This window comes from Pseudorca crassidens, chromosome 19 (assembly GCF_039906515.1).
Source record: "Pseudorca crassidens isolate mPseCra1 chromosome 19, mPseCra1.hap1, whole genome shotgun sequence".
Lineage (NCBI taxonomy): Eukaryota > Metazoa > Chordata > Mammalia > Artiodactyla > Delphinidae > Pseudorca > Pseudorca crassidens.
The window spans coordinates 5,373,988-5,386,039 of NC_090314.1; the positions used below are offsets into that span (position 1 = coordinate 5,373,988).

Consider the following 12,052-nt stretch of genomic DNA (forward strand, 5'->3'; position numbering starts at 1 on the left):
TTTTTTTTTTTAAACAAGAGTAGCTAAAAGATACTCCATCTGTTTCACCTTTTTCTTCTGCTGCCACCTTTGGGTTGGTTTATGACTCCACTCGGGGTAAATTTCAAATAAATCTGATTTAACTTTTTAGTAAGTTTGTTTAAAAACTTTTTTACAGTAGGTATTAGATAGAAGAAAGGAAGATGAAGTAGTTGACATGGCTAAAGTGCCATTTTGTGAGTTTTTTTTAGTTTTTTACTTTTAGGTTTTTTTTGAAGTATAGTTGATTTACAATGTTAGTTTCTGGTGTACAGCAGAGTGATTCAGTTATACATATATATATTCTTTTTCATATTCTTTTCCATTATGGTTATCACAGGGTATTGAATACAGTTCTCTGTGCTCTACAATAGGACCTTGTTATTTAACCATCCTATATATAGTAGTTTGCATCTGCTAATCCCAAACGCCCAATCCAACACTGCCTGCCCCCCTCCCCCTTGGCAACCACAGGTCTGCTCTCTCTGTCTGTTCATCTGTCTCTGTTTCATAAATAAGTTCATTTATGTCATATTTTAGATTCCACATATAAGTGATGTCATATAGTATTTGTCTTTCTCTTTCTGACTTAATTCACTTAGTGTGATAATCTCTAGGTCCATCCATGTTGCTGCAAATGGCATTATTTCATTCTTTTATGGCTGAGTAGTATTCCATTGTATATATATATGCACCACATCTGTATTCATTCATCTGTTGATGGACATTTAGGTTGTTTCCATGTCTCGGCTATTGTGAATAGTGCTATGAACAGAGGGGGTGCATGTTTCTTTTTGAATTATAGTTTTGTCCGGATATATGCCCAGGAGTGGGATTGCTGGATCACATGGCATCTCTACTTTTAGTTTTTTGAGGAACCTCCATACTGTTTTCCACAGTGGCTGCACCAACTTACATTCCCACCAAAAGGAGGGTTCCCTTTTCCCACACCCTCTCCAACATTTGTTATTTTTAGACTTATTTTTAGACTTTTTAATGATGACCGTTCTTTTTTTTTTTTTTTAAAGGTAGATTTTATTTATTTATTTATTTTTGGCTGCATTGGGTCTTCGTTGCTGCATGGGCTTTCTCTAACTGTGGCGAGCGGAGGCTACTCTTTGTTGCGGTGCATGGGCTTCTCGTTGCGGTGGCTTCTCTTCGGCGGAGCACGGGCTCTAGGCGCGCAGGCCTCAGTAGTTGTGGTGCACGGGCTCAGTAGTTGTGGCATGTGTGCTTAGTTGCTACACGGCATGTGGGATCTTCCCGGACCGGGGATTGAACCCGTGTCCCCTGCATTGGCAGGCAGACTCTCAACCACTGCACCACCAGGGAAGTCCCTGTATATCTTCTTTGTAAAATGCCTGTTGACAGGCACTAAATTGGCTTCTTTGATGTATAGGAGTTCTTTATGTCTGGATATGAGTTCTGGGCCAGACATATATTATCTAAAATATATTCTCTGAGTCGTGGCTTTCCTTTTCACTTTAATATCTTTGGATGAGTAGAAATTTTTTATTTGGGGTATTTTCTTCTGAGAAAATTCAACTTGTGAATTACTTATTTTATGGTTAGAGTTTTTCGTGTCAGGTTTAAAAAAAATCTTTGTCTACCCCAAAGCTCACGATTTTCTCCTATCTTTTCTTCTAGAAGCTTTACAGTTTTAGCTTTTTTTAAAAAATATATTTATTTATTTGGCTGCACAGGTCTTAGTTGCCACACGTGCGATCTTCATTGCCATGTACGGGATCTTCTTTTTTTTTTTTTAGTTGCGTTATGTGGACTCTTAGTTGCAGCATGTGGGATGTAGTTCCCTGACCAGAAATCAAACCTGGGCCCCCTGCATTGGGAGCACACAGTCTTAACCACTGGACCACCAGGGAAGTCCCCACAGTTTTAGCTTTCATATGTAAGTGTATGATCCAACTCAAATTAATTTTGCATATAGTGTGAGGTAGACACCAGGTGGTTGTTGTTTTTTCCTCCATATTGAAATCCTGTGGCCTATGTCTCAATCCTCTGTTCTGTTCTATTGAGCACAAAAAAAATCTGCTTGATACTCTACGTTATCAACCATATTCCTATGAAAATCCCTCAGTTCCTCCAATTTAATATTCCTAACTTCATTCCTTTAATTTTCATTCTTTCACTACTGCTCTTCTGAGAGCTAGACCAACTAATATTTTTCATATTATTCTAGTTACTCCTTGATTGAATCAAATCAACTTCATTCATTCCTAGAGTCAGACTGTTCCAAGAACATACCTTTTTAATCGCCTTCTTGGGTTTTGGGCGTGCAATAACTTTGTTTTCTCCACCTCAAGCCAACTTAATGGTATAATATCTTTAAAATAAAACTCTGGGGACTTCCCTGGTTGTCAGTGGTTAAGACTCCACGCTCCCAATGCAAGGGGCGCAGGTTTGATCCTTGGTCGGGGAACTAAGATCCCACGTGCTGCACGGTGGAGCCAAAATAAAATAAAACCCTGGCACAGGGCTTCCCTGGTGGCGCAGTGGTTGAGAGTCCGCCTGCCGATGCAGGGGATGCGGGTTCGTGTCCCGGTCGGGGAGGATCCCACGTGCCGCGGAGCGGCTGGGCCCGTGAGCCATGGCCACTGAGCCTGCGCGTCCGGAGCCTGTGCTCCGCAACCGGAGAGGCCGCAGCGGTGAGAGGCCCGCGTAACGCTAAAAAAAAAAAGAAAAAAAAAACCCTGGCACAACATTGTAAATCAACTATACCTCAAAAAAAAATTTTTTTAAGCCTAATTCATGTTTTTCATTTTTACTTGTTATATCCATTTGTTTTATTTTTTAGACTCCACATATAAGTGATAATATACAGTATTTGTCTTTCTCTGTCTGACTTATTTCACTAAACACAATACCCTCCAGGTCCATCCATGTGGTTGCAAATGACAAAATTCATTATTTTTTATGTAAGGAAACAGATTGCTGTCCCTGAAAAGAAGGCTGAAGTGGTAATTTAACTATGGCTGATCTTCAGGGACTTTTATATAAGGGATACTGACTAGTCATTATACATCTCTACTAAAGAATGAACAAATAAAAACCAATTTTAACGGCAAAAAAAATTCATTATTTTTTGTGGCTGAATAGTATTGTATTTTATATATATCCCATCTTATTTACAGAGTTCTTTATAGTGTTCTGCTTATGTTTTCTTCGAGGAGTTTTATGGATTCCAATCTTACATTTAGGTCTTCAATCCATTTTGAGTTTATTGTTCTATATGCTGTGAGAAGATGTTCTAATGTCATTCTTTTACATGTAGCTGTCCAGTTTTCCCAGCATCACTTATTGAAGAGACTGTCTTTTCTCCACTGTATATTCTTGCCTTCTTTGTCATAGATTAATTGACCATAAGTACATGGATTTATGTCTGGGCTCTCATGTTTTTCATTTTTAAATTGGGCTAAACCTTGCACACACTGAAGTGTTTTCACACATACGCATACCTTTGCAACCACCACCCAGACCAAAACAGAGAACATTTCCAGCATCTCAGAAGGGTCCTTTGTCTCCCCTCCCAATCAGTGCACCCAAGGATTACCACTACTCTTGCTTTATCACCATGATTCTGAACTACATATAAATGCATTCATACAATATGTACCCTTGTGTATAACTTCTTTTACTCAATGTTATATCTGTGAGTTTCATCCATGTTGTTGTATGAATCCATGATTTGTTCATTTTCATTGTTGTGCAGTATTCCAATATATGAATATACCACATTTTATTTATTCTTTCTACTGTTGAAGGACATTTAGAGTGTTTCCAGGTTGGGGCTATTATAATAAGGCTGCTATGATTTTTTTTAAACAACCATTTTATCTTTCTGATGATCTCATGGGACAAGAATTCAGGAAGGACTTGGCTGGACAGTTCTTGCTTGGAGTCTCTTGCACAATTCACTGGGATGTCTGCTAAGGCCACAGTCACCTGAAGGCTCACCAGGCTGGATGTCAAAGATGGCTTCACTCACATGCTGCAACTGATGCTGGCTGATGGCTGGGAGATCAACTGAGCTGTCACCTGGAGCACTTACCCATAGCCTCAACATATGGCTTGGGCTTCCTTACAACATGGTGGCCTCAGAGAATTCAGATGTTTTTATATTTGGCAGCTCAGAGTTCCAAAAGTGAGAGACCTAGTGTTCAGGGTGGAAATTTTACCAGGATTTTTTTTTTTTGTATTTTTATACCAAAAAGAAAAAAAAAGCCTGCTGGGATATTGGGCTGTAGTTCCACTGAATGTGTAGACAAACATGGAGAGAAATGACATCTTACAAATATTGTCTTCCACAAAACTGCAAAGCTGAAGTAATCAAAACAGCATGGTATTGGCACAAAAGCAGACATATGGATCAACAGAACAGAATAGAGAGCCCAGAAATAAACCCACACAGTCAATTAATCTTCGACAAAGGAGGCAAGAATATGGACTGGAAAAGAGTCTCTTCAACAAGCACTGTTGGGAAAGTTGGACAGCCGCATGTAAATCAATGATGTTAGAATGCACCCTCACACCACACACAAAAATAAACTCAAAATGGCTTAAAGACTTAAATATAAGACAAAACACCATAAAACTCCTAGAAGAAAGCATAGGCAAAACATTCTCTGACATAAATCATACCAATGTTTTCTCAGGTCAGTCTCCCAAGGTAATAGAAACAAAAGCAAAAATAAACAAACGGGACCTAATCAAACTTACAAGCTTCTGTACAGCAAAGAAACCATAAACAAAAAGACAACCTACGGAATGGGAGAAAATATTTGCAAATGATGCGACTGACAAGGGCTTAATTTCCGAAATATACAAATAGCTCATACAACTCAACAACAACAAAAAAACCAAACAACCTAATCAAAAAATGGGCAGAAGACCTAAATAGTCATTTCTCTAAAGAAGACATACAGATGGCTAAGAGGCACATGACAAGATGCTCAGCATCGCTAATTATTAGAGAAATGTAAATCAAAACTATAATGACGGGACTTCCCTGGTGGTGCAGTGGTTAAGAATCCACCTGCCAATGCAGGGGACATGGGTTTGACCCCTGGTCCAGGAAGATCCCACATGCCGCAGAGCAACTAAGCCCATGCACCACAACTACTGAGCCTGAGCTCTAGAGCCTGCGAGCCACAACTACTGAGCCCGTATGCCACAACTACTGAAGCCCGAGCGCCTAGAGCCCGTGCTCCACGATAAGAGAAACCACCGCGCCCATGTTCCGCAACAAGAGAAACCACCGCGCATCGCAACAAAGAGTAGCCCCCGCTCACCGCAACTAGAGAAAGCCTGCGCGCAGCAACGAAGACCCAACGTGGCCAAAAGATAAATAAATAAATTAATTAATTAATTTTAAAAACCCCACTACAATGAGGTATCACCTCACAGTGTTCAGAATGGCCATCATTAAAAACTCTACAAATAACAAATGCTGGAGAGGGTGTGGAGAAAAGGGAACCCTCCTACACTGTTGGTGGGAATGTAAGTTGGTGTAGCCACTATGGAAAACAGTATGGAGGTTCTTCAAAAAACTAAAAATAGAGATGCCATGTGATCCAGCAATCCCACTCCTGGGCATATATCCAGACAAAACTATAATTCAAAAAGATACATGCACCACTATTTTCATAGCAGCACTATTTACAATAGCCAAGACATGGAAACAACCTAAATGTCCATTGACAGATGAATGGATAAGGAAGATGTGGTACGTATATATAATACTACTCGGCCATAAGAAAGAATGAAATAATGGATGGAAGTAGAGATTATCATACTAAGTGAAGTAAGTCAGACAGAGAAGACAAATATCATATGATATTGCTTATATATGGAATCTAAAATATGACACAAATGAACCTATCTACAAAACAGAAACAGACTCACAGACATAGAGAACAGACTTGTGGTCACAGGAGGGGTGCAGGGGAGAGGGATGGACTGGGAGTTTGGGGTTGGTAGATGCAAACTATTATATACAGGATGGATAAACAGCAAGGTCCTACTGTATAGCACAGGGAACTATATTCAATATCTCATAATAAACCAGAATGGAAAAGAATAGAAAAAAAGAATGTATACATATGTATAACTGAATCATTTTGCTATACACCCAAAACTAACACAACACTGTAAATCAACTATTCGTCACTTAAAAAAAAAAAAGAAATGTAGCCCTGCTGACACCTTGAGTTTTTAAAAAATATTTATTTGGCTGCGCTGGGTCTTAGTTGTGGCACACGGGGTCTTTAGTTGCGGCATGCAAACTCTTAGTTGTTAGGGCATGTGAACTCTTAGTTGCAGCATATGGGATCTAGTTCCCTGACCAGGGATCGAACCCGGGCCTCCTGCATTGAGAGTGCGGAGTCTTAACCAACTGGACCACCAGGGAAAGCCCTGACACCTTCATTTTATCCAGTGATCTGTGTTGAACCTCTGATCTCCAGAACTGGAAGATAATAAATTTGTGCTGTTTTCAGCCATTAAAAAAAATTTTGTATATGTATATATATATATATATATATATATATACACACACACATATATATATTGTCTTCCAATCCACAAACATATCTCTCCATTTATGAAATCTTATTTAATTTCTCTCAGCAATTATAAACTTAATATGTCTTTTGTTAAATTTATCCTAAATATTTTGCTGCTATTATAAATGGTATTTTTAAATTTCATTTTCCAACTGTTTGCTGCTAGTATATAGAAACAATTATTTTTTTGTATATTGACCTTGTATCCACTGACGTTGCTAAATTCACTAATTTTCCCAATAATTTTGATTTCCTCTTAGACCTGAGAGACTGTTTCTTAATTTCCAAACGAAAATTAAAAAAATATTTTTGTGGTTGATTTCTAACTGTATCGGGCTATAGCTAAAGTTTCTGAATTATAGAATCTCTTGTTATTTTTGAATTTATTATCCTTTTCTTTGTGGCATATAATTGATTTCTACTGACATGAAGGGTATATATATTCTCTGTAGATTCGAAATTTCTCTTTGTGTCATAATATAAAAGTCCACCTGTGAAAATCAAAAATATACATACTTGTACTTAGAGTAGTCAAAATCGTAGAGACAGAAAGTAGAATGGTGGTTCTAGGAGATGGAGAGTAATTGTTTAATAAGTACCAAGTTTCACTTTGGGAAGATGAAAGAAGTTCTGGAGGTGGATGGTGGTGATGGTTGTAGAACAATGTGAATGTACTTAATGCCATGGAACTGTACACTTTAAAATGGCTAAAATGGTACATCTTATGTATATTTTACCATAATTTTTTTTTGGTCATGCTACACGACTTGAGGGATCTTAGTTCCCTGACCAGGGATTGAACCCAGGCCCCAGCAGTGAAACTGCGGAGTCCTAACCACTGGCCCGCCAGGGAATTCCCTTTACCATATTTTTTTCTTTTTAATGTAAGTGGGCTTTTTTGGTTCTAGTCTAGCCCCTAAAACCAACATGAGAAGGTCTCTGGTGACCCCAGTTGTGGAGAAACACGTCCAGCGTGTAATGTGCTGGCAGAAAGAGGACAGGTAACACTCAACTTTAAAGGGAAAACACAAAAACCCCTGGCAAATCTGTACAGGATTTTAGGAATCTGAAAATAGTACAGTGTGTTCGATTTGCTTTTTTATAAAGCACAAGTTCCCATGATTTCGGCCAGAAGCGCTAGAAGTATAGAAGCATAAGAGAGTAAATAACATTGCCCTCCAAAGGCAAACGTGCTTTTCAGATACGGTTTGCCTGTTCTTGAGACTAAGGTGCCTGGCTGTTTTAGCTTGAGGGAGTGTGCAGAATCCGTACTGGCCACCAGGGGGCAGGAGTCCCTGTGTCGTGCAGACCAGGTAGGCACAGGCTCGGGGAGTTAGTGCCCACTGTCAAAGGCATCATTTTGTACCCGCAGGCGTGCGGGAGGCTACCCGCAAGCTTTCCAGCTACCTGCAGATGGGGAAAGCACCTGACAGAGGTTCGGGTGGCGTCCTTCTCAACCACAGGAGGGGTAACCAAATCTCTCAGCTCCTGGGACAGGCCTATTGCTTTCCTTGCTGCCATTGATATCAACACCTACATCCCTCCCTCCTACGAACATGCCAGGAGTGACTTCTGTTTTCTGAGCATACGCAGGGCCACCACTAACTTTTGTGCCGATTCGAACAAGAAGACTCTTCCTTCCGGGCACACAAGCTGGCAGGCACAGGGCTTAGCAAGCTGACTGATGCTGCTGGGTTAGAGAAAGCTCCCCTCCTGCCGGGCAGCCCCACGCGGTGGCCCTGGGACGGTCCTAAGTAGCAGGCACTGTGCCGAGAGGCACTTCGGCACAGGGCAGGCACGGTTAGCGTGCACATTTTTCTGCTGTGGACACTGAGGGTGTAAGTAACTCAGGCTCACAGGGCCAGCAGGCGGTAGAGCTCCCGCCAGAAAGGAGGGCCATGGCCTTGGCGGCCCTAAAGTCCCTCCCACGTCCCCTGCGCCCGCGGAGTCCCAGCCGCCGCGCAGCCTCGCCGAAGAGCTCCCTGCTTCCACAACCCCCGCCTCCCCGTCTGCTCCCTCACAGCAGCAAGAGGCATTTTTTCAGCTCCTTGTTTTTGTTTTGTTTTTCTTTCTTCTTTTTCGAGGAAGCAGCTGTTCCTCCCTTAACTTACTGGGTTTCACGTGGTACCGAAGCCCCCGCCCGGACACCCCTCAGGGCCCCGCTGTCCCGAGTCAGGGTCTCCCGGGCGGGGCAGGTGGCGGGCAGCCCTCCAGCGCCCAGGGGTGCAGTGGGCATGTCTGGCTGCCCATAAATACCTTTCCATAAATACGGCCCAGCTTTCTCCAGGTAAACAGGCTGAGCTGCAGCAGTCCCCGGGCCTAGCACCGGAGGAACCTGCTCCGAGGGCAGGGGCCCCGCGCCCGCACCTGCACACACACCTGCCCGCAGTCCCGCCCCAGGGCGCGGCTTCCTCCTGACTGTGGTGCCCGCGCCCGTGCCGCAGTAGCTCCTTGTCGTTAGAGGAACTACCGTACATAATGCAAACGTTCAGCTCAAATAATATTAATAAAAAGAGTGCCCAATAGCCATTTCGCGGATATTGCCAACGTGCTCCTCCCTGCTCCCAAAGAGGTAACCGCAGTCCTGACTCTTGTGCTAATCTTTATCACACGTGGATGCTATTTAGTCTCGTCTGTTCTTGAATTCTATGTAAGTGGAATAATACTGTATGCATTTTGCTGAGACTAGTCTTTTGTGATTCATCCCTGTTGACATATGTAGTTGGAGTTGATATATGTTCAGTGTTGCTTAGTATTCATCATGTGAACATCCCACAATGTCCATTTCACTGTTGATAGAGAAACATGTTTAGTTTTTGCTATTGTGAACGTTCTTGTTCATATCCCCTGGGGCAGGTATGCAAGGGATTCTCTAGGATAGAGTGTTTAAAAATCTTTTAAGACAACTTGATTATGAGTACATGCCAAAGTTTTATTATAGTCTTGCTGTAAGAACAAGGGTCTCTGATGGACCAAGCCAAAGATTTCTCTCTTGGTAGAAACACTTAAAGGGGGAAAAATGACTAGGCAATTTATTTATTTAGTTTCTCGCCTTGTGGGATCTTAGTTCCCTGACCAGGGATTGAACCCAGGCCCTTGGCAGTGAAAGGTCAGAGTCCTAACCACTGGATCGCCAGGGAATTCCCTTTTTTTTTTTCCAGGGTTTTTTTGTTTTGTTTTGGGTTTTTTTTTTGTTTGTCTGTTTGTTTTGACTAGGCAATTTAAAGGAAAAATTCCTCTACTCTCCATACTTCATTACTTCTGACACCAGATGTCTGGGGGGTCTTTTACCAAGTAATTCTCCAACACCAGCTGGGTGTCCTGTAATTTAACTCACGCTGATACCATGTGCCTGCAGCCCACAGGTTAAGGGCTCAGTCCTACAAGACAGTCCCCTTCCCTCCCCACTTCAGACACCACTTCCAAGTTCAGGTTGTCACCTGTGCTTCTGACCCCCTGGCTATAAAGCCGAGGTTCCCATGACCTCCTTCCTCCTGGGGTTTGATTAATTTGTTCAATCGGCTCACAGAACTCAGGAAAACGGTTTACTCACTAGATCGCTGGTTAATTAGAAAGGATGTATCTCAGGAGCAGCCAGGTGGAACAGACGTGCAGGGCAGGGCGTGTGGGAAGGGGTGCAGACCTCCATTCCTCTCTGGGACCGCTCTTCCAGCCACTCTTCCCACCTCTACTGTTCACCAGCCAGAAGCTCCCCAAACGCCGCACTTTAGAGAGTTTTCTGGAGGCTTCGTTACGTAGGCATGATCAATAAAATCAGTGGTTGCTGATGATTAATTCAACCTCCAGCCCCTCTCCCCTCCCCCAAGGTGGGGGAGTAGGGCTGTAACTTCCAACCTTCTAATCACACGGTTGATTCCCGTGGCAATCAGCCCACAAATTTAAGGCCTTTCCAAAAGTCGCTCCATTAACACGAACTCTGGGAATTTTAAAAGGGGCTTGTTATGAATAACAAGACATCTCTATCACTCTGATCACTTAGAAAATTCCTAGGGTTTTAGGAGCTCTGTGGTAGGAATGGGGATTAAGCCCAATTTCTTAGAAATCACATCATCACAGTAATCACTGCTCCAGCATCACAGTAATACAATCAGTTAGACTGTGTACGAAAGAAAAGCCTAATTAAAGATCTTTAGACTCTTGATTGATAGCTGACAGTCGATTCAGTATATGGATATCTAGTGTCTCAGAAGAGATCTTAACTTGATTATGATCTGTCATAAAACTGCTTAAATATTTTATTAGCAATGCTACCTGTTTGTGAATTATGTCACCCCACAGGCCAGGTTAAGGACAAATTTTCTTCTATAATAATTGAAGTGATATAGCTGGGTCTAAGATATACACTTCCTCAATTTTGTTTTCCAAACGGGTTGTAACAATTTAAACTCTCACCACAGCAGATATTGTCTTTTTTTTTTAAGATTTTTTTTGGGGGGGGATGTGGACCATTTTTAAAGTCTTTATTGAATTTGTTACAATATTGCTTCTGTTTTATGTTTTGGTGTTTTGGCCATGAGGCATGTGGGATCTTAGCTCCCTGACCAGGGATCAAACCCACATGCCCTGCATTGGAAGGTGAAGTCTTAACCACTGGACCACCAGGGAAATCCCTATTGTCTGACTTTTTAATCTTTGCACATCTGGAAGTTATGAAGTGGTATCTCATCATTGTTTTAATTTGTTTATTCCTGATCTGGTTGAGCAACTTCGTATGTTTATTCCATCCTATTTCCTCTTCTATGTTCTTTATGTAGTCCAGATCTGTGCTATCCAATATGGTAGCCACTAGTCATATGTGACTACAATTAAAATTAAATACAATTTAAAACTGAATTTCTCAGTCTCACTTGCCGTAATTCAAGTGTTCAGTAGCTACGTGTGGTCAGTGGCTAGTGGATGGTGCAAATATAGAATATTCCCATCATTGCAGAATGCTATTGGACAGCCCCATGCTAGATACTGATCCTTGTGAATTATGTGTTGCAAGGCTCTTCCTCAAGTTTATGGCCAGTCTTCTTGCTGTCTTTTTTGCTTTTTTTTTTTTTTTTTGGCTGCCACAGCATGTGGGACCTTAGTTCCCCAACCAGGGATCAAGCCCATGCCCCCTACATTGGAAGCACGAGTCTTAATCACTGGACTGCCAGGGAAGTCCCTTTGCTGTCTTTATTAGGTATGTTATGAACAGAAGTCCCAATTTTAATGCAGTTGAACTTATGAAAGATTTACCAAAGCTCTTCACCTTGGTCATAAAGATATTTGCCTAGATTTCCTTCTAAAAAATATAAAGTTTTCCCTTTCACAGTTAAGGCCTAAATTCACCCATAATTTAGTTTTGGGTGCAGTGTAGAATAGGAGTCTATTTTCATTTTTTCCAATAGTCCCTTCTTTACCCAATGTATGTATACTAGGCTTTTATATATGCACAGCTCTTTCTC

The 12,052-nt window shown here is 41.6% G+C and overlaps 1 non-coding gene across 1 annotated transcript; it reads right to left on the reverse strand.

The window, feature by feature from the left end:
• Positions 1 to 6,368: 6,368 nt before the first annotated feature.
• TRNAE-CUC (transfer RNA glutamic acid (anticodon CUC)) lies at positions 6,369 to 6,442 on the reverse strand. The gene has a single exon. It is a non-coding gene; the product is annotated as a tRNA-Glu (tRNA).
• Between the last annotated feature and the right edge of the window lie 5,610 nt (positions 6,443 to 12,052).